A 24,218-nucleotide genomic window follows, 5' to 3' on the forward strand; every position below is an offset into this window, starting at 1 on the left:
GCAAAAACAAAACAAAAATAACGACTTTATTCAACCATTTCTGTCAGACTTCTATGCTGTTGACGTCATTAACACAGTGCAGCGCTTCCAGGTTCTATGTCAGAACGCCATCTCACCATTGGCGCTGTTTACATGAGCACCACGATGTAAGCATGTGATGCTGATGCAGGAGCTGGTCAATAATGAGGCGCCATTCTGCCGTAGAACCCGGAAGTGCTGCACTGTTTTTACTACGTCAACAGCATAGGAGTCTGACACATAGTGGACTCATGTGTATTTGTGTGTGTGTTAGGTATATGTGGTTTATGAGGACACATGTATAATAACTCGTAAATCAAATGGCTTAAAAAAATACTTAACTGTGAAATTCAACAAATGCAGAAAGTTCTCTGTGATGGGTAGAGGTTTAGTGTTAGGGTTAGTGTAGGGGAATAGAATATACAGTTTGTACAGTATAAAAACATTACGCCTATGGAGAGTCCCCATAAACAACATATTCAAGAGTGTGTGTGTGTGTGTGTGTGTGTGTGTGTGTGTGTGTGTGTGTGTGTGTGTGTGTGTGTGTGTGTGTGTGTGTGTGTGTGTGTGTGTGTGTGTGTGTGTGTGTGTGTGTGTGTGTGTGTGTGTGTCTTCAGTGGCCCCTGCCAGGTCCTGGATGAAGGCCTGATTGATATCTCTCTGCTGGCAGGAGAACACCTCTCTCCTCCTGCTCTGCTGTTATTTCCGTTCCTCTTTATTCTCAAAGAGTTTATTTCCGGAGTTTTGGACTTTTGAATCTCCTCTTTATGTTAAAAAGAAGACCAGATCTCACTTCTGAACAAAACACATCCAAATATATAAGTGGCACTGCATTTGCATCCAACTTTGTAGTTTCTGTTAGGTATGAACATCATTAGAAATTTGGCCGATGCAGGTATTATGAATCTATTAATAACTGTTTTGTTTGTTGTTGTTGTTTTTATATAGAATGTTTCCAATATAGAATGTAATGCCATTTTTAGACTAAAACCAAACATTGAGTTTAATATAATCTAGCGTTTAAAGGTCCCGTTTTTCGTGGTTTTTTTTAAGCTTTGATTGTGTTTACAGTGTGCAATATAACATGTGTTCATGTTTCGCGTGTAAAAAAACACAGTATTTTTCACACAATTTACTTATCTGTATACTGCTGTTTTCACTGTCCTCAAAACGGCTTGAAAGATTTCCCTGTTCTATGAAGTCCCTCCTTCAGAAATACGTAACGAGTTCTGATTGTGCCAGCGGTTCCCGTGTTGTGATTCGACAGCAGCTTAGGGCACGCAGAGCGCACGTTACCGGAAAGGTCACGCCTCTCACCATAACGGGGATGCATGCGCTCAATGATCTCTAAGTACAGCGTCCCTGGGAAAGCCAAACAAAGGTGACTTGACTCCGGGATGAAAATAACAGCGTCTCGACGACATGGCAACAAACAAACTATACGAACGCAACCGAACGCAACACTTCCTATTCTCCACGCGGGAGCAACAAGACCACGCCCCCTTTTTCGCGTGTTCTTGTGGGCGGAGGTTAGTCGACATACTGCTCTACTGACGTAATTAAAGCACACTGTAAAACTTTTCGCTGTAAATTTACAGTAAAATACTGGCAGCTGGGTTGCCAGCCACTTACTGTATTTTTACAGAACAACTTCTGTAAACAGTATTTACAGTACTGTACTGTAAAATTTTATGCTGTAAATTTACAGTAAAATACTGGCAGCTGGGTTGCCAGCCACTTACTGTATTTTTACAGGACAGCTACTGTAAACAGCATTTACAGTACTGTGCTGTAATTATCAAATACTGTATCCTACTGTAATATCACATAATTTTACAGTATTAAACTGTTCTCTACATAAATACATAATTAGAAATATTATACTTTAGAGTTTCATAACAGTAGTCACAATAGGAAATAGAAAACAACATTCTTTGGGGTTTGAAACATTTATTAAAAAAAAAAAGATTAAGATAAAATTGCCTGAAATGTTCTTTTTTGGCACAACATGGCCAGTTTTCTTTGAAGTTACTTTTCCTTTCTTTGTTTTTGATCCACGTTCTGGATTGATGTCAAGAAAACGTCTAAAAAAAACAGAAGAAGAAAAAATTATTAAATGTATAGATTAAATGTTACAGACAGAAAGACAGACAGAAAGTCACCAGCTATCTGTTTTAACGACTAGTCTGTTTGGATAAAATTAAACAACATGAAAAGATGCAATGTTGAATGTTGTGATCAATTAAAAAAAAAATTCTTCACTGGTTACACTGCACAGCTTAACAATATCATCCCCTCATCAGGTCGTTAATCAGGTCCCATCTAAGTATCATTGGAAATGCAGCCATAAATGCAGCACATTGCCAGAATCCCTTATGACTTCAATACTTAACTTAACTCAATTGCAAGACTACGTGATAATGTTAAACATCATTTAAAATGTGTGTTTGAGCGGTCTTAACTGAACACAACTTGCACTGACATATCTTAAAATGTCCGTGCCATTGTTTTGTCTCAAGATGCACACCAGTAATTAAAAAAAAATGACATTTTTATAAAAGGTGCTTAAATACCCTACTTTTACTAAGGTCTACACCTGGCATAAAAGGATAGGTCAGTCAAAAATGAAAATTAGCCCATGATTTACTCACCCTCAAGCCATCCTATGTGTATATGACTTTTTTCTTTTAGACGAGTACAATAGAAGTTATATTAAATAATGTTCTGGCTCTTACCAGCTTTATAATGGCAGTGAATGGCTGGTTTAAAGTTGATGACCTAAAACAGTGCATCCATCCAATATTTAAGTAATCCAGACAGCTTCGGGGGTTAATAAAGGGTTTCTAAATGAATTGATGCATTTGTGTAAGAAAAATATACATATTTAAAACATTATTAACTGTAATAACTTGCATCATGCAGACTACCCTAAACATTGATTTGCGCCAAAAGAGTGAACTTTGACCCACAAGGCATGTCGATTTATTAACCCCCGGAGCACTTTTATAATAAATTAATGCACTGTTTTGGGACTTCAACTCTGAACCAGCCATTCACTGCCATTATAAAGCTTGGATTTGCAGGACATTATTTAATTTAACTCCGATTGTGTTTCTCTGAAAGTAGAAAGTCATTTACACACCGGATGACTTAAAGAGCACCTATCATGGAATTTTGAAATTTACCTTTCATGTAGTGTGTAACATAGATCTAAGTGAACAAAAACATCCTGTGATAGCTTGAAATATGACAGTGCACCGTATATATAGTTATTTTCTTTCAAAAGTAAGAGTCGACTCGGAGTCATTTTTAAGAATCGTTAGAAGACCGAAGCTTTTTCTCTGACTAGATGACGTCAACTTGTCAAGTTATTTGAATACGATACGCCCACTTATTGCGCTCCAAGACGCCAGTGAAAACTAGAAAACATCATGGCGACGAGACGCTGTGTTCTGAAGTGCGACTCAAAAGCAAACTTTTTTCATCTGCTCAAGGATGAGCATTTGAAGACTAAGTGGCTTGAAGACAAACCATAAATCGTCGCGATTGAGTGTTTATTATTAGTCGTCAAATGTATGTTTCGCGATCTCAGGAAGCTTTTATTATGGACTTTTATTATGGCACATGGTTCTTCTTCGTCTGTCTGTACCATACATGGATTACATGTGCACAGAGCGCCCTCCGGCTGCCAGTATGAATTGAAAACAACACATAAGAGACTCAATCGCTCATGATTAGGCTATTTCTGCCCATTTTGAGGAAGTATTGAATAAAAAATACTCCTCTGTTTAGAAATTTGACACAGACATATGAGAATCTATCAATATGTCTCCTCATCTGCACACTTTTGAACTAAAAGCCCTGAGGGATGTTGATTTGTCGCGAGTCTTCGTGAGGAGAATAGAGGAGTTTTTTTATGAATGAGATCAGCTGAGGCTCATATTACAATCAAACGGTACAGACGCGGTTTTCATATTCATAACTCCTGACACATTAACAAATTACTGTCATTATAAGACTTTGATGGGCGTTCCGTTTCCGAGAATATCTGCACAGACTATACCAATCACAACTGACTGGGTCATCGGACCAATCACCGCAGATTAGCATCACGTAAAGGCGGGGTTTTGAAAAGTGAATCACTAATGGAATCATTTGAGAATCGCTGTCAAAACAGGTCAAAATAAATGCATATTATAAGAAAACTAAAGTCTTTTTTGTCATTGCATGCATGCAAAACTGTTGTTGGGGACTTCTAAAACAATATTTGGAACATTTTAAATGCCATGATAGGTGCTCTTTAAAGGGTTAGTTCACCCAAAAATGAAAACTCTTTCATTATTTACTCGCCCTCAAGTTGTTCCAAACCTGTATGAGTTTCTTTGTTCTGCTGAACACAAAATAATATATTTTAAAGAATGTTTGTAACCAAGCAGATAGAGCAAACATTGACAACCATAGTATTTTTTCCCCTAAAATGGAAGTCAATGGTTGCTCTGCTTGATTAAACATTCTTCAAAATATCTTCTTTTGTGTTCAGAAGAACAAAGAAACTCATACAGGTTTGGAACAACTTGAGGGCAAGTAAATGATGACAGAATTTTCATTTTTTTGGGTGAACTGACCCTTTAAGGGTGAGTAAAACATGGGTGGATTTAAATTTTTGGGTGAACAATCCCTTTAAAATAAGCCCTGTCTGTGAAACCAGGGCCATGTTGTTCATCCCTGTAGTCAGCTGTACAAAACGTTTGTGAACAAAAAATGAAGTCCTTAACATATGCTGTCAAGATGAGGTTAGTGACAATTCAATCTAAAATATATTAATGGCAAATATGCTAATGACAAACCTCTGAACAAACTCAAGGGTGCATGCTGGCCTCTTCCTTGTACTGCAAGTTGATGTTATAGAAGGAGACAAACAGCGCTGCCAGGCCAGTGATGAAGTTGGGCTGTGCTCCTTCACACACAACTTGACATCCAGCGCTGGTTGCTCAGAGATTGACCTGTAAATGAAAAATAAAATAAATGAATAATTAAAAGAATGTTCTATGTAGTTGTCTATTCACAGTTCTGCATAACTATTAAAAGAACTCTGATGCTTTTAAGCATAAACTCACTTAATGTTTTTTTTTTTTTTTTTTCAGAAAACAAGACAATACTTAACTTATCTAAAAATTCTTACATGAAGAAGCATTTAATAGACATCTGGACTGGAAACAACAAAAAAATATTAATGAATAAAAAAATAAATTGCAGTGGGGTGAGTAAATGATAACTTGCTTTTCAATTTAGGGTGAAACTACCACTTTAATTTTTACATACCAAGAAATATAAGGCGTGGACTCTCTGGCAAATGTACAGTTTGTTGGACATCAGATGGATTTGCAAATTCCTGAAACAATTTTTAAAAAGGACAGCACAAATATGAGTAAACATAAAACATTACAGATGAATGAGATTTGTTGAATAATCCTTACTTACATCTGCTTGAAGGATAACACCATCTGACTTCTCCTCTGGAGAGTATGCTCCGAACGTCATCGTTGGTTGGTTTGCTTTCGAAAAACTAAATTATGGAATATCACATTTGAAAGAAGTATTAGGAACATGACTATGGATTTTCATGTGCTGGCAAAATGCTGACAATGATTCAAAAGCACGATCACAGAACTTAAACCATAGCATTTTTGTTTACAAACTATAACTAGCACTGATGTGAACTTGCTTACTAAGCACTTACGTTGCTTGTTTACATGCACTGGACCGTCTTCGGTTTATAATACAAGCCTGAAACGGAGGGAAGAAAATAGGGATCAAAAGCAGGTCACACAAATGTTGTGAAAATTATGTGAAATATTGCATTAACTTATCTTGGTAAAGAGGTGAGAACAGATTATTTGCGCGGTAACAAATCACGTTCTCAAAATCAAACCATTCGTGTAAACAATGTCAAAATGTGAACGCAAAACGTAGTTGGCTTACCGTATCAATGCTGAGTCGAACAATTTTCCATCTTCTTAAGCTCTAAACTCCTCATCGTCTTCTACAGATGACACATTTTTCCTCCCGTCTTCATGTAATGTTAAACGTCCTCCATTTTCTGCTGCGTCACAGGCAACTAACGTAATGGTTTGAAACGCGAACTGATTCAACCAAAGCACACAAAAAAACGTAAAAACTGCTCACATATTCAGAGATATACACGGGTTTAAACATGATTACAGGATTAATGATTCTGTTCAGTTGAGTGCCGCTGACAAGTTGAGTTTGCTGTCTGTTCTGTTCGCATCTGATCTTAAATGAGCGCGAAAGAAATCAATCCCACAATTCAATGTCTTTACAGTGTGATACTGTATTATGAATTTAGCGGGCTGAATACAGAAAAGTGCTGTATATTCACAGATGTGCTGTAAAAGATACAGTATATTACTGCTTTATGGAAATACAGTACAATACTGTGAGAAATTCCCTGTAAATTTACAGTATAGGGTTACAGTGCAGGAAATACCAGGATGTAGTCCTAACCAGCCGTTCGCTGTAGGCTTTGAAAGGGAACTTCTGTTAAATAAAATATCTCGCTTGGCATTGAACTTTGAGCTTTATAATTTTACAGGTATTATAAATGCTCTAACAGCAACATTACACACTAACTAAAGTTTGAAAAATGGGATCACGAAGAACAGGACCTTTAATATAAATTTTTTACTACTTTGGCATAGAAAATGAGCAAACTGTTTGAATTGGGGGTAAAAAAAAAATAAGTCTGATACACACACACACACACACACATACACTGACACTGATTGTCACTATTGATCAGTTTAGTGCATTTAAACTGAGTTACTTTCGTTTATTTATTTATTTATTTATTTATTTATTAACTTTTTTTTTACTTAGTAGTGTATATTTGACCACCAAAATGATTCTGATTGGTCAATCATGGCATGTATTCCAGTTAGCCACATAATAAGCTGTAATGCTATTATGATATTATCTGAATGCAATATGGGTCTAATCACACAAATGCTGATCATTTAAGTAATTCTAATACTGGCAGATAACAATTTAGTCACTTGTATTTCATCCCTAGTTGTTCAAGACAGGAACAGTTTTTTTTCCTGGATCTCCTCCTCAGTGAGCGGTAGATATTGGTTTGTGCTGTAGATCTTTACTTTCATTAAATTGTCTCGGGTCTGACTGATTCGTCCTGTCCTCTCTAATCAACCCTTATTAGACCTGCACAACCTCCCAAAATTAAAAACGTCTCCCGAAAACAAATGAAAAACAAGCTCCACTCAATCACACTGAGATAACTCCATCCATCTGCTGATTGAGTAGCTACTTATTGGGCTTGTAAAAATCATTCACGTCTATAGCTGTGTTCCAGAATCTATTGAGCCACCTATGTACGCAACATGGCTTTCTCAGCACGAATGCTGTTCTAAAAGGTACCTTTATCTAAGGCAGCATTACATTTGTCTTTCATGGAGAAGGCAATCCCATAAAACATGCATTATTTGTATTATTTAACCCAATATTGTTTGTACTGTGTTTGTATACTTATTAGAGCTTAGCAATATGCTCAATTCAAACTCTACTCAAGCATGAGTCAGGTCATACCCAGCTAACAGGGAAAATTCTCAGAACTTTGGCTAACATTCTGGCAAGGTTCTCTCAAAGTTAGGAACAAACCTTATTCCAGTAATGTCAATACAACTACAGGTGCTGGTCATTTAATTAGAATATCATCAAAAAAGTTGTTTTATTTCACTAATTCCATTCAAAAAGTGAAACTTGTATATTATATTATTTCATTACACATAGACTGATATATTTAAAATGTTTATTTCTTTTAATTTTGATGATTATAACTGACAACTAAGGAAAATCCCAAATTCAGTATCTCAGAAAATCAGAATATTGTGAAAAGGTTCAATATTGAAGACACCTGGTGCCACACTCTAATCAGCTAATGAAATCAAAACACCTGCAAAGGCCTTTAAATGGTCTCTTAGTCTAGTTCTGTAGGCTACACAATCATGGGGAAGACTGCTGACTTGACAGTTGTCCAAAAGACGACCATTGACACCTTGCACAAGGAGGGCAAGACACAAAAGGTCATTGCAAAAGAGGCTGGCTGTTCACAGAGCTCTGTGTCCAAGCACATTAATAGAGAGGCGAAGGGAAGGAAAAGATGTGGTAGAAAAAAGTGTACAAGCAATAGGGATAACCACACCCTGGAAAGGATTGTGAAACAAAACCCATTCAAAAATTTGGGGGAGATTCACAAAGAGTGGACTGCAGCTGGACTCCACTACGCACAGACGTATGCAAGACATGGGTTTCAGCTGTCGTATTCCTTGTGTCAAGCCACTCTTGAACACAGACAATGTCAGAAGCGTCTCGCCTGGGCTAAAGACAAAAAGGACTGGACTGCTGCTGAGTGGTCCAAAGTTAAAAAGTAAATTTAGCATTTCCTTTGTAAATCAGGGTCCCAGAGTCTGGAGGAAGAGAGGAGAGGCACACAATCCACGATGCTTGAGGTCCAGTGTAAAGTTTCCAGTCAGTGATGGGGTGCGATGTCATCTGCTGGTGTTGGTCCACTGTGTTTTCTGAGGTCCAAGGTCAACGCAGCCGTATACCAGGAAGTTTTAGAGTACTTCATGCTTCCTGCTGCTGACCAAATTTATGGAGACGCAGATTTCATTTTCCAACAGGACTTAGCACCTGCACACAGTGCCAAAGCAACCAGTACCTGGTTTAAGGACCATGGTATCCCTGTTATTAATTGGCCAGCAAACTCGCCTGACCTTAACCCCATAGAAAATCTATGGGGTATTGTGAAGAGGAAGATGCGATATGCCAGACCCAACAATGCAGAAGAGCTGAAGGTCACTATCAGAGCAACCTGGGCTCTCATAACACCTGAGCAGTGCCACAGACTGATCGACTCCATGCCACGCCGCATTGCTGCAGTAATTCAGGCAAAAGGAACCCCAACTAAGTATTGAGTGCTGTACATGCTCACACTTTTCATGTTCATACTTTTCAGTTGGCCAAGATTTCTAAAAATCCTTTCTTTGTATTGGTCTTAAGTAATATTCTAATTTTCTGAGATACTGAATTTGGGATTTTCCTTAGTTGTCAGTTATAATCATCAAAATTAAAAGAAATAAACATTTGAAATATATCAGTCTGTGTGTAATGAATGAATATAATATACAACTTTCCCTTTTTGAATGGAATTAGTGAAATAAATGAACTTTTTGATTATATTCTAATTATATGACCAGCACCTGTATTATATATCTCCTTTAAAATTCATATAACCAAGAAAAAAAGATTAGGGTACAATTAGCACTATGAAACAGCTATTAAGTATGACTTTTACCTTAATAAATTCATAATTACTGCTTATTAATAGTTAGTAAGGTAGTTGTCACATCTTCTCTGCATGGTACAGGCAGAAGGCAAGACGAAGAAGATTTTTTTTACAAAGAAAACCTAAACCAAACTCAGAACTAACATTAACTAGAACCGACAACAGAAGACTGAACCACGGGCAGATATATACTGGAATAAAACAAAGAGAAGAGCCCGGTGATGACGCTGGCCCGATGGTCGACAGTGGAGCTGAAAGAGAGAGGGGTAGCCATGGAGGAGCTAGGGCGATGGGCCGAGGTGGTGTGGCGGGGACAGCGGCCGGAGGCAGAGCCAGGGAATTCCCCAGCCCAGTTGAGAATGGCTCATTGGAATCCCCAGGTGAATCCCCAATGCAGTGAGGAGGTGAAGGGTGAACAACAGAGCAGACAGGAGATGACGAAGACAAGGCTGGAACTAGAAGTGGTGGTGGAAGGGAGGGGGTGGGACCAACGTATCTATCTCCCAGTCCAGTATGCACTCACACACTGCTTCGAGGTTGTGGATAGGGAACTCCTCTATTCCCTCGAACTCCGCTAATCTCTCCTCTGTTACGGGCTCGTACGCCAGATCTGATGACAAGGGCTCAGGCTCCGGTGCGATGGTGTGCACGTCCGCTTCTCCTTGTGTCAGCTGCTCCATCGCGGCAGGCGCTGGCACTCCATCTGTCGGTGACTCCGGCTGTTGCTCCGTGTCACAGGGTGGTGGTGGGCTGGGTTCTGGGGTTGCAGATACAGGCAAGATTGTGGATTGGGGATACGCACTTTCCAGACAGTGGAGAATGGCCTGCCGCCATGTTCCCGCTGTCATGTCTGGCAAGGCAAGTCGAAGAAGATCAATTCAAACAAACTTTATTAATACAAAGAAAACCTAAAGCAAACTCAGAACTAACATTAACGAGAACCGACAAGAGAAGACCACATTTGCCACAGGCAGAAATATACTGGAAGAAAACAAAGAGAACTAATTAGACAACAGCTGAAAACAATGACGAATCAAATCAAAGAAACCATGGTGACAAATAAACGAGCTAACTCAGGCAGGGTGATGGTAAAAACAGAAAACCAAGTCCAAACACAATGAACTGTTACAGTAGTTGATAAGTTTAGGTATTGAGTAGGATTATAGGATGTAGAATATGGTCATGCAGAATAAGGAATTAATATAGGCTTTATAAGTACTAATAAACGGCCAATATCCTAGTTATATGCATGCTAATAAGCAACTAGTGAGAATTGGACCCTAAACTAAAGTGTTACCAAAAAAATTTGGAGGACATTGAGAAATAACTTTTCATAACTTAATGGGATAACTTTTTTTGTTAATTTGTTGCTGCCTACACTGTAAATACAATTATTTTCTGAAGTAAATACATAGTAAATGAAAGATTATTGGAGTATGTTTTATTAGAAAGGACTATTTAGTCTTTCTACTTCAAAATGTCATGCTAATATTAATGTTACTTGCAGAGTCATTGTAATTATTTGTTAAATTTACTAGCCATTTATCATTTAAAATTGTTGGAACGAAGCCATTGTTGACCTAATATTTCTAGGTGAACTACAGTACATAAATCTGTCTCAGCTTCTGAAGGCGTCACATTTCACTGCTTTTTTTTCCCAAATGTTGACTGTGGTATTCCTCAGAATGGCTTGCATACTGTAGAATCATCACACCCAGTCTGTTCTGCTTTTGTGCTTTTGTCTTCTTCTCTGTGGATGGATGGTGTGACTCTGACATTTAGCTGATAACTGGAAGCAGGATGACTTTAACCAAATCATGATGTGAAAGCCACACAGAGGCTGGCACATGAGTCTACACAGCTGTTGGCGGCAGTTGGCAGCCTTTTATGCTTGTGAAAACAGCATCTCTTCCACAAATCGCTCTTTTGCGTAATTCCGAAGGTGAGATCTCATCATCTTGAGTTCAAGATGTTGATGGTTGCATTTCTGAGGTGGAAACCAGAACCAGAAGCTTCAAGGAAAAGGTCTGTTTCTGCGGTCTGATTATTCACACTCACACACATACACGCACGCACACACACACACACACACTGTTATGGTAATGACAATAATCAGTCTCTCTTATTAATAGGTCAGTGTGACAGGGGGGTTCATGTTTACTAATGTCACATGACAGAGGATACTCAACAAAGCGCAAAGACCTTTTCACAAAAATCTCTCTCTCTCTTTCCCCCTCAGGTGACTCGTGTGAATCTGTGAATTTCTTTGTAAATGCTAGTCTGTCTTTCTATGAATACTCATTCACAAGAAAGCATGCTTGTTTCTTGCATATTTTTTTAGTTTTATCTATCTTAAGCCCTATTCTGACGGGATTAGTTTAACATGGGGAGGTGGGGGTAAAGTAATTATTACCAGAGGTTCTCTGTGATTTTAGTCCCGTCCGAATGTGCCATCTCGGTAATCATTACGGACAATGTCAGTAAAGATTACGGAGATTTTACCTTCTGTAAAAAGGTCCGGAAAAATGACCACGGGTAATACTAATCCCGTTCGAATAGACCCGCTGTAAAAATGTAGGGTAAAATTCCATCATTTACTGTTTAAAAGTAGTTTTTGGCGCGTTTTGCAAGCATGGAGCCACTTCAAACAGCACTCGGTTGCGTTGTAGGTGGTGGGACAACTCTGTGGCAAACCTCCAGTATTTTCCGCATACCATTTAAACCAAAAACAAGATTGAAAGCACTTATTAGAGGCACAACACTTACATTAGAATATTTTTTTAATATTCATATAATATAAAAATGTTATTTAAGATTTTTTTAATATTCTGAGATTAAACACAGCGTTTCCTCCCTTCTCCAGTTTCGCGTTTTTCTTGTTGGCGTGTTTGCTCACGTGATAACAGGAAGCAACGTCATACGACAAGGAGGTTACTGTGGTGCGTAAAGCGAGTTACCCCTCCCACTTCTGCTAGTTTTACTGAGATGTCTTATCCCGTGCGAATTGGCCATTAACATTACAGACGTCCTGAGGTAAAATTACTTTACCCCCACCTCCTCATGTTAAATCCGAATAGGGCTTTAAAGGTACAATACTAACTGAATGTGTCTCCTGAAAGCACACCCTGAAATCATAGGAAATAAATTGAGCAATTCTAATTTTCTAAAAAGAAAAGTAAGCAGTTTGGATTGTGACATTTTTGTTTGTTTTCATGACATATACATGTCCCCTATATATATATACTGTACATTTTCCCCTAAACTTACCAGTCATAGACCCTAATATGTTACTGAATTATTATTATTATTATTATTATTATTATTATTATTATTATTATTATTATTATTATTATTATTATTATTTGGTAATTCTATTATTCCACATGATAATTCTCATAATATTCTATATTTATAATATTCTCCTATTTGTATATATTATAGTAAACAGAGTGAGTGTGTGTGTGTGTGTGTGTGTGTGTGTGTGTGTGTGTGTGTGTGTGTGTGTGTGTGTGTGTGTGTGTGTGTGTGTGTGTGTGTGTGTGTGTGTGTGTGTGTGTGTGTGTGTGTGTGTGTGTGTGTGTGTGTGTGTGTGTGTGAGCGCAGCATTTACCACTAGGGTTTAACACAGCCACATAACTCAGAATCATTCAAGGGAAAATTCTTTATTAATACCATAATACAAATTTGCAACAGACATGTGAACCCAAGGATTAGAATAATGCGGAAATAATGTCATGTCAGAATTGCTGTCATTACGAGATGACAAATCAGAGATTCTACTTTAAGCAGTTTACGTCCTTAGATTTAGAAATGATTAGTTTCTATGGAATCCATCCCGCAAAATACATCACTACATTAGTTTTTATACATAGTATACCAAAATAGTGCTAAATGTTGAGGACATTTATGTTCTTTTTAAATGACATCATATGGCCAAGAAGCCTTCCAAAAAAACATGTGCTGATGAGATTGACGAAAACATGAATGGTTTGAAATTTGGAAATATAGTATTTGTTTACTGCAGTATAGTAAACTGAAACAATAAGTGAACATGTGGGCATGTTTTTGTGAAATATCAGGACACAAATGTGTATAATGACATGGGTATGACATAGGTATTACAAAAAGAGGGTGAAATATGAGGACGTTCCCCATGTCCTCACTTTTCAAAATGCTTATAAATCATACAGAATGAGTTTTTTTTCACAGAAAGTGAACTGCACAGTCTCCTGTGATGGGTAGGTTTAGGGGCAGGGGCAGTGTAAGGGGATAGAAAATATGGTTTGTACTGTATAAAAACCATTACGCCTATGGAATTTCCTCACATTTCACAAAAACAAACGTGTGTGTGTGTGTGTGTGTGTGTGTGTGTGTGTGTGTGTGATTGTGTGTGGGGGGGGTACATGTGTCTTCTTCAAGCGTGTGTGTGTTCTTCAAGTGCTGCAGTTCTTCCGGATGTCTCAGTTTTTCCTGTTTCTTCATGTAATCACGGAAAGACTCGATGAAGGTGAGATCAGATCTCCGTGTGGAGCATACTGGCTGTTTGTCAGACTTCTTGTGCATACAAAAATCTCACTGAATATATATATATATATATATATATATATATATATATATATATATATATATATATATATATATATATATATATATATATATATATATATATATATATATATATATATATATATATATATATATATTTATATACTGTATATATATATATATATATATATATATATATATATATATATTAGATCAAATAAATGCAGCCTAATGTAGTAATGTGGGTGCTGATTTCCTTTTGCGTCTTTGCGTATATTTATTGGCAGAAATGTTAAATCTGTGGTACAGAACTTCAGTAATGATTTTACACTTTCCCCATGCAGTCTCCTGCACACAGGCAGTAAGGGACCGTCACTCTTAAATGAGCTCCAGGTCCTCTAGGGGTCTAAGGAGATAGCACCATACAACTCCCAAAGGATCTTTACACTTCAAAATAAGATTACCCTCTCCTGATGTATTTAACTCTGTGACTTTACGGAGGAAGTCACACATCATTGTGTGTGTAAGAGAAAGAAGGAACAGTCTTAAAACCCAAAGTCTGCAGCCATATAACAACTTGCAGAAGAATTCAGAGGTCTTATGGAATGCTGAATTTAAGGGTTAGGGGTTAGAATGCCTGCCACAGACTGTGTGTATGCTTCAGGTAAACCTCACGTTATGTTATTTTATAATAACAAAGATAGCAATATCTGAAATCGTTTATCCTAGTGGGGACATTTTTTGGCAATGAAAAAATTCAGAAAGTATTTTGAAGAAAAAAATATCAGTAATGTTCACAGTTATGCTGTATTGTCTCAGATGTTTACATGAAAAGTATACAGCTATACAATTTAATGTGAATAGCATAGCTCAGATCATTCTTTTTTGAATAATTGTATGCTAATTATTAAAGTTCATAATGAAATATTATATATATATATATATATATATATATATATATATATATATATATATATATATATATATATATATATATATATATATATATATATATATATAATACATTTAAAACAATACATGATTGATATTAATTTAAAGTCAAAATAATTGTATAATTTTATAAACTTATTTAAATATAGTTTTTTGTTTTACATAATTGCTATAAATACAGTCACATGACCACTTTTATGACTACTTTTAGTACTCAGGGGTAGCTCTTTGCATAGTTTAGGAGTTTTAATAAGTCTCTCATTTATGTTTTATTGAAGTTTCAAATAGAAATATTTCTGTGTACGGACTTCAGTAGTTTGGCAAAAATGAGCTGAGTTTATTAACTTTTATGATACTTGTTTGCCTTTTTGGATCTTAACAGTATAAATGGCTGCTTAAATTCTTTTAACATATTGCGTCTAACATTGTCATTTTTGTGTTTCACAAAATAAATTGTTTTAAATTTTAGAACGACACAATAGGGTGACTATATGATGATGAGGATTAAGGAAATGTTTCTATGAGGTCGCCATTTAATCTCACTGCTGTCTAGAGAAACAACAAGATAACCCATTTGATCATTTTCTTTTCTTTGGGGAGTCTTGTAGAGTAATTTTAATATAATACAATTTTTGTGCTCTATGATGGAGGTATCTGATTGCTTGCAGTTGTCCTGAATGATTGAATGCTAAAGCCAGTTACACAACCTCATGCTGTAATGATTTTGTGACAGTAGGACTCTTCTGCAGAGGCAGATGACGAACAAAGATTTTTATCAATAGGGTATCGTGATGTTCTAGGATTTTCACATCAAATTCGATTCCTCCCCTAATCGATTCTGGTGGATTTCATATCCTTTCTGCAGTTCACACACACAAGCTTCAGGCCTCCTTTAATAGAGCTAGGCCTCATGAGGCATCTGAACACAATACAATCACACACACACACACACACACACACACACACACACAGGAGGATGACAGCTAATTTCTGCATTCAAATAAGCATCCACTTCTATCAGTTTAAATTGGACCTGCTTTCCCTGTCAACAAATGTATCCCGTCTCAGATATTTTTTTATTTTTTAGAAGGAAACTGATTGGCACAAACTTATTTGGCTGGCAGAAGGCACATCAAATGAGTTGGCAGAGAATAATAATTTCTAAAGAAAGTGCGAGCGGTGCTTGCCCCTGTGAAACTCGCCGCAATGATAGAAGGGGGGTTTCCAGGTCATTGCTATGTGGTTGGTAAGGTGTTCTGATTAGTTTTAGTGTATTGCTATGCAGTTACTAGGATTACTGGAGTCAGCCTATGTTGTTTTTTTGGTCTTAGCAAATTGGAACTGCACAATTAATCGAAATAAAACCAAAATCACAATATGGTTTAGTGAGATTATCAAATCGCAAAGACTGTGATTTAATTAAATAAATATGCGCTGCCTGTTTCAGAGTGAAGTGAGGCACTATGTTCTTTTCCGCACGAGCAGCTCACGATAGAAATGTCATGTTCCCAGAACGTTCTCACGATCCGAGGCGGTCATGAAGGACATTATTTGGATATTATTTGGCGGACCTTCATGGAACATTCAGGATGTTCTCGGAACATTTGGGGATCATGTTTTATTTGGAAATTTGATGTTCACAGAACATTCTCAGAATGTCCCTGCTGGTGTCAAGGACATCGCCTGGTAACATTCCTAGAATATTCAGAGATGGTCATGATTTAGAGTTCTTTAAAGGGTTTGGGGACGTTATTTGAAGGACCTTCATGGAACATTCAGGACGTTCTCAGAATGTTTAGGGGACCATTACTATAGGACGTTCCCTCTACATTACATTCCCATAACGTTTGCGGGACCTTTAGGTTACCAACCTAGAATGTTATTTTTTGGTCCTTTTTAGGTCCTTCCATCACATTTACAGTAGGGATGAGTCACGATTTTCGAATATATTCGATTAGTTAATTTAATTATAGAATATCGAATAGGGTGTGCGATTGTCGTCTAAATAAAATCCACGTTTTCGGCGCTGATGCGGTGTTGACATGTTCATGTAACCAGCGGGTGGTGCATGCTGCCAATAACGCACGTAAAAGCTGTCAATCAACTCTCAGACAACAGAAGAAGAACACATTGTCTCACACGCACGCACTGTCCCACATGCACTACGTACGGTAACAATGTCGAATAAGAGTTCTGTGTGGAGTTCTTATAATAAAATGAATTACAATTAAAAGAAGTGCAGTGCAAACTCTGCCATGCGAAGCTTGCTTATCATAGGTCAACCGCTACAATGCACAGTCATCTGAGAGCGAAGCACCCAGCAGGTCCATCCACAGGTCAGCAGCAATCAGTGGCTAGTTTCATGATCCGATCAACCAAGTTGGATGCTAGACGGGTAGAGCAAAACAACGGCCCTCATCACTAAGATGATCGCTAAAGATATGCTTCCGATCAGCTTTGTAGAAGGAGAGGGTTTTAGAAGGCTTATGGAGTTTGTAGACCCTGAGTTTACTGTCCCGTCTCAAAAAAAACGATCACTGCCAGACTGGAGAAACTTTTTGATGACAACGTAAGGGAGCTGCGCAGTCAGTTAGCGAGTGTTGAAAAAAATGGCACTGACGACAGATTCATGAACAGCACTTACAACTAGGGATGGGCATTTTTGTCAATTTCTCATTTCGATCATCGATAGGTCTCAAAAACGAGTACTCGAGTACTCGGGGGCGGGCATGTGCAGGGGGCGGGGCATGTCCGTCATTGAGATAATGAAAACTGTTATGAAAATGGTTGTTGACAAATACAAACGTGACATGATAACAGGTATATGAAAACATGAACATATAAAACAAAAAATAACTGCTAGATTATGATTCATAAATGTCTTTGAAAAAGAAACATCTTTAGAAAAGGACCGTCTCAAATAACCAAGTCAGTAATATCGAGCATTGCCTTTGAGCTGAAACTGTGAAATAACCCTGCAGAGCCTGCAGAGCTTGCTAGCTGTTTAATAAACTCAACCAAACGCACCCTATATCAATATTAATATGAAGATTATAATGAACCTATTACGACATAAATCACAAAAGGACGTGAATGCGCACGTGAACTTCAGCGTGCTAGATTTTACAGGCTATGGTTTGAAACGGAACATTTTAAATGCGCGCTTCCCTTAACAACGCTGATACACGGACAACGAAAGCACACAGAAACAACATTTTATTAAAATCGTGTACTCATTATAATGCTTTGACAGATTGACTCTCTGCACATCATGCACTTAATTTTATTATTCATGATCGAAGTGTTTACAGACATCACTGCGCGTTTTCGAACTCATAACGAAAAACAACTTTAAACTAGGTCTACTGTTAAAAAAGACAAGAACAGTATAGCACTGCTGCATTAAATAATTCTGAGAAAGAAATAGCCTATCTAAAAAGAATATGACTGTCTCTTAACCATCATGTCGAGCAGTAAATATGCGTTTGAGCTGAAACTGAAGAGAATGAACAACAGCCGGTATAACGACAGCGCTTTGCTAGCTTATTAAGCTCAACCAAACACGTTTTATATTAGATTAATCAGATATAGACAACATAAAAGTAATCTTACAACGTGCATCCGCAGAAAAGGACGCGAATGCGCACATGAACTTCACGCGCTAGTCTGAGTGTTCTCGCTAGTTTTTCTGTGGATCAGCTGATACACGGGGAACTAAGCACAGATCATTTGCAGCATTCTATTTCCATCGTGTTCCATTATAATGCTATGATTGGCGCTGCACATCTTGCACTAACCATTCAATGATCACTGTGATTCCAGACATCACTGCAGTGCACGCCTCAGTTACTTTATTTCGCCGTGGTCTGGAGGCGTACTGTATAACGCTTACAAATCAGACCTCCGGTACCGCGCAAAACGACGCTATAACCAATAAAAAAGAGACAATTTTTTTTTTTTTCAGGGCGATCGTCATTCTCATGATCGATGATCGCTGTCACGTTCCAGTACTCGATTACTGGACCACTGTTGCCCATCCCTACTTACAACCGAATCGTACATCACGGTCACTTGTCATTATATACTTGATTGGGAAATTCACAGTGCTGTTCTGCAGACCAAAGCCATGCCAGAGCGCCATACTGCTGAAAATCTGGCAAATACTCTTTCCACTGCTATGGACCACTGGGGACTAAGCTGCAAAATAACAGCATGCGTGCATGACAATGCGAGTAACATGGTGCTTGCGAACACTGCATGGTTGGAATGGGACTCTCAGCCTTGTTTTGCACACATACTCCAATTCTCTACAAATGAAGATTTCAAGCTTCAGCACATAAACCATGTAGTTGCATCTGCCAGTCGTCTTGTTTCTCATTTCCATCACAGCACAACTGCGCCACAAGCGCAGAAACAAATGCAGCGACTGCAGAACTTGCCTGAGCACAAATTAGTGCAGTACTGCCGAACTAGGTGGAATTCTATTCATGACATGTTCGAGCGCTTACTAGAGCAAAGATGGGCAATATCTACTGTTTTATCAGTCAGAGCTTTCACTAAACTATCAGAAGCATGAACCCTCGAACTGATTGATGATAGCTGGGGAGTTATGGAGGAACTCTTACCAGTGCTTCACTCACTTAAATGTGCCACCACTGCCTTGTGTGGAGAATCCGGAGTATCCATCTCCATGGTTTACCCAGTGACAGCAACTCTTCAACTCGTCAAAACACCTCAAAGAAATCCCAGGAGAGTGTCTACATCACTGGAGCGGCGACTTGCACCTGCAGATGTCAGCAGTGCTTGCAAGGTTGCATCCATCGCATCCTTCCTGGATCCTAAACACAAACACCTGAGGTTCGCAACTGCGGAAGTTAAGCACGCTGTGCAGACGAGGTGTGTGATCTCATCTCGAACAGCTCAGAGAGCGAGGAAGAGATAGGCCTAGCAGAATCCGATGAAACACAACCGTTGGCCAAAAAGCCCCGAAGTGATTCACTGTCTGCGTCTGCGATCGCAGTCCTGTTTGGTGAGGACTATAACGTACAAATCTCAGACACAACCGAACTAAATCAGTACTGCCAGGACATGTGCCCACCCATCCTTGCCCATCCATCCATGCCCACCCATCCATGTCCCCTAAAGGTCCTACAAACGTTATTGGAATGTAGTGTAAACATTCCAATCTGACTAGCAGGGAACTGCTATGTGACCATAGAATAACCAAAATGGAAGGTCCCCCTAAAGTCATACCAGGAACATTATAATATGACCAACAGAGGACCATGTGGAAAGGTTCTGTTAAAGTTCCAAATGTCCTCTTTGTAACGTTGCCATGTGACCACATAGAATAACCAATATGGGATATCCACCTAAAGTCATATAGGGAACGTTATTATATGACCAACAGAGGACTATATGCGAACGTTCTGTTAATGTCCCAAATGTCCTCTTTGTAATGATGCCTGGTGACCATAGAATATCCAATATAGGACATTCACCTAAAGTCATATAGGGATTGTTATTATATGACCAACAGAGGACTATATGGGAACGTTCTGTTAATGTCCCAAATGTCCTCTTTTTAACGTTTCTGTTTAACCATAAAATAACCAAAATGGAACGTCCCCCTAAAGTCATATCAGGAACCTTAAACTGCTGCACTTTCATAACCAAAAGAGGACGTTTTAGTAACGTCCCTAATGTTCTATAAAGTTTCAGGATTTTCGTCACCTTTAGAGAACCTTTAGGGAACGTTGTGCAAGGTCATGAGAACATCCCCTTCAATGTGGGAAGTAGCTTGCTTCACAGTAAAAGCACACTAAGTCATTTCTGCATCTGCTAAAAATGTGGGTCTCTTATAATGTACATTTAGGAATGTAGGGCCCTATGAAATCCGTATTATTATTATTTTTAAAATGTATTTAAAATTGGATTTCGGATTTTTTTTGTCTAATTAATCGAATTAATAAACGCAACAATTTATTAATAAAAAAATTATTTCTATGACATTTTTGTTTATTTTTCTTTTGTAATTTTGCATTTTATTTTTTCTGGCAATCAGTTGAAGGCATTAAATATTAATTTAATTTATCTTTTAATCATATACAATTAAACACTTTTTGTCAAATAAAGTGCTGCACAACAAAATTAAAACATGGAAGAACATTTTTTATTATTCCTAAAAAAAAAAGGTTTTAATAATAATGTATTATTATTATTATTATTAGTGTTACTGTTAATATTATTATTCAATATTTATTTATTTATTTATTGGTCAACAAGCAAAATTCCATTTGCAATCATTTTACACAGGAAAACATGAGACATACAGTTGCATACATACAATTATGTATATACAAGCACCCATAAAATTAAAAAAATAAAATTAAATAAAAATAAACAAAATAATAATGTTTACATTCTTATTGACCAAAGGTGTAGGCTGAAGCTAAAGCTTATATTATGCCTACCCTTAACTCCACACAAGCAGCACTAATTAACACTCATTTAATATGACAAATATAGGATTTTCTCAATGTGTATTAAGCATTATTATGTATTATTACATTGAGACGTAGCTAAATTCTACTGTACAACAGTAATATATTTCTGTCAAATTTTATTCAAGTAAAATCAAACTTTTCTTTTGACGAGTTGCCGTGCAGACCTTTAAGTTTTTGTGTGTTTATGATATGATGTTTTTTTTTTCTTAAATGAAACGGTAAACTGCTCATGAAGTGACTCCTATAGTGAGGCAGCTGATGCTGAAAACACCTCATGCATGCTTCAGTGTGTGTGTGTGTGTGTGGTAAATGAAACCGCGCATCTGCCATTTGTTCACACAGTATAGGGGTATGGGGCAATTGGGACAACTAGTTAGACTGGAAGACCAGGTGGCCAACCATCTCAGCACCAGCTTGACCAAGCTAAGATGTCCATATCAAACCAATTAAGAGGAGCAAATCAGGTTTTAAGAGCCCACTTCTAAATCTCTATGATGTTCTCATCTTTAAATATGGCTTGAGTCTCTCTTTTAATATACAATATAAGTGTATAGATTTGTTTTTTGTTTTTTTTTCACCAGTTTTATCATTCACCAGGCAAAATTGCAAATCCAATCACTTAAACAAGAAATAGCACACCTCTCCTCAGCAGCCCACAGGATTTGAGGCATCATTCATGTCTATAGCATAAATCGTTACCTGCTAAAGTTTGAATAATTTTGCCTTAGCAAACACCACTAATGATGTTGTTCGCCAGGTTGTTCAGGAATAGATGCGGAAAATCTGCACGTGTGCGACGGAGCACAAGCTCTCACCTGGTTATGGGTGTGAAAAGGTTTCTGAGAAGCTGCCTTGGATTTGGTGTGTGCGGTGTATGTTTGCGTGTACGCCGGTCCCTTGAGTCTCCGCCATGCCTGGTGTGAGATCCCTCTTAATAGCATTTGATTTCTCCAGTGTGCAGATGTGATTCCAAAGAGCCATTTTCCTCACAATTTCCGTACAGTTTCATCCATGTGCTCTTGTCCCTGACAAATCCAACAGAGTTAAAAAATAATCCAACAGGAGCCATATATTAACGCCGTTCTATATTCCTAACCCCTCTAATAGCTGGTTATTAGCTGATGCGGGATGGGATTTAAGTGACTTTGACAGACAGCAGGTGTGTTGTGACCCCTCACTTTAGGTACTGAGATGCTGTTTACCCAGAGATTCTCGCATCTGCCCTCACTCGCGGCTGGTGTGTTTTTGCTCGGCTCACATGCTAACGGGTGGTTTCGCTCAGGTCATGGATTTCCTTTCAGGCAATATTGGAAGTAAACATCAGGGCTTCAGAGTCTGTCTATGTCCGATAGCGTCGGATGTCTGTAATGGCGGGGTTTCTCAAGGATCTGGGATGTATTGAGTTAAAGTTTCTGCTCCACTAGCAAAAAGAAAGATTGTTTTCCAAAGTGAAAGTTCACTGGTATTGGGATTGACTATTGAAATTACGTTCTTGTGACTGTTCTAGGAAACTCTTCTGCTGAATAGTGACAGTTTGAGTCATGTAAATGAATACATTTTGTTACTGAATAATAAAACAAAGACACTAGGTGTTTCTCAATGTCAAGGATACTTCCTCTGCAGGACTGGTCCTTCCAAGTCACTTCCTTCAGAGGCTAGGCGAGGCTCCTCTTTAGCATTTGGAGAACATGTAAATGGAACAGGCTAGCAAGTGCACGTCATTGCGTCATTACAACAGTGAAAAGGTCCGTTAGCCATCAGTAACGTAATTTGTATAATATCAATACGGTAGTCATTTGTACTGGCATTTAAACGTTAAACTTTACTTATATTTACTACAGTTATAACAAATGTTTGGTAACGTAAATACTTACACTTGAAAGCATATTTCCCTGTTAACGCTCCAACTCCGCCAACGTCCAATATTTTGTATTTTTGGAACAAGATAGCAAAGCTGCGCGCATAGGATTGTGGGTGATTTGAGAGCGCGAAGTCTACTCGTATGCATCCTTTCCTGTATATGGCATATTTTTCGAACGAAGGACTCAGACCTTGGTTGAAATTCCGAGGATCCTCGACATTGGAACAGTCCTTCGACGGCTGTCGATGACGTAGCACATCGGAATTCTGGCTTCCGAGGATCCTTCCTTGACATTGAGAAACGCCTACTGTCATACTTTCAATTCAAAAAGCACATTAAATCTTTGTAATATTCTTTCTTTCTGTTTAATTTTATGTCACCGGAAAGAACAAATGCAGATGTTCTGGTTGAATACTATTGTTTACGCTAGGGGCGGTTCATGGATTTCAGTCTTAAAGGGTTAGTTAACCCAAAAATGAAAATTCTGTCATTAATTACTCATCGTTACATAGTTAAAACAGTGCAAGTGGTTCAAACTTAATGTTATGAAGTGACGAGAATACTTGACGAGAAGACTCTTACGCTGTGCTTCCGGGTCCTACGTCAGAACGCCGGCTCATAATTGTCCAGCTCCTGCGTCAGCATCACACGCATGGGTCGTGCTGCTCATGTGAACAGCATCGGCCAATGGTGAGCTGGTGTTCTGACATAGAACCCAGAAGCGTTGCACTGTGTTAACTATGTGAATAGCGTAAGATAGCATTTTTTTTGCGCACATAATGTATTTTCATCCCTTCATAACATTAAGGTTGAACTACTGTAGTCACATGGACTATTTTATCGATGTCTTTACTACTTTTCTGTGACTTGAAAGTTGCAATGACGTTGCTGCCTATGGATGGTTCAGAAACCTCTCGTATGTCATCAAAAATATCTTAATTTGTGTTCCGAAGAT

General features: G+C 38.1%; 1 protein-coding gene and 1 long non-coding RNA gene across 2 annotated transcripts in view; one reads left to right on the plus strand and one right to left on the minus strand.

Annotated features, from left to right (window-relative positions):
- Positions 1–24,218, plus strand: part of pcdh15a (protocadherin-related 15a) — a gene marked incomplete at both ends in the record, with an annotated part of 306,543 nt that overhangs the window by 80,398 nt on the left and 201,927 nt on the right. The gene's annotated exons all lie outside the window — the stretch shown is intronic.
- Positions 1,958–6,372, minus strand: LOC307142175. The gene is made up of 6 exons (XR_013818439.1): positions 6,001–6,372; positions 5,759–5,805; positions 5,500–5,584; positions 5,341–5,410; positions 4,866–5,021; positions 1,958–2,102 (listed from the first exon to the last, which is right to left on the minus strand). It is a non-coding gene; the product is annotated as an uncharacterized lncRNA (long non-coding RNA).

The sequence above is a fragment of the Gobio gobio genome, assembly GCF_949357685.1.
Source record: "Gobio gobio genome assembly, chromosome: 18".
Lineage (NCBI taxonomy): Eukaryota > Metazoa > Chordata > Actinopteri > Cypriniformes > Gobionidae > Gobio > Gobio gobio.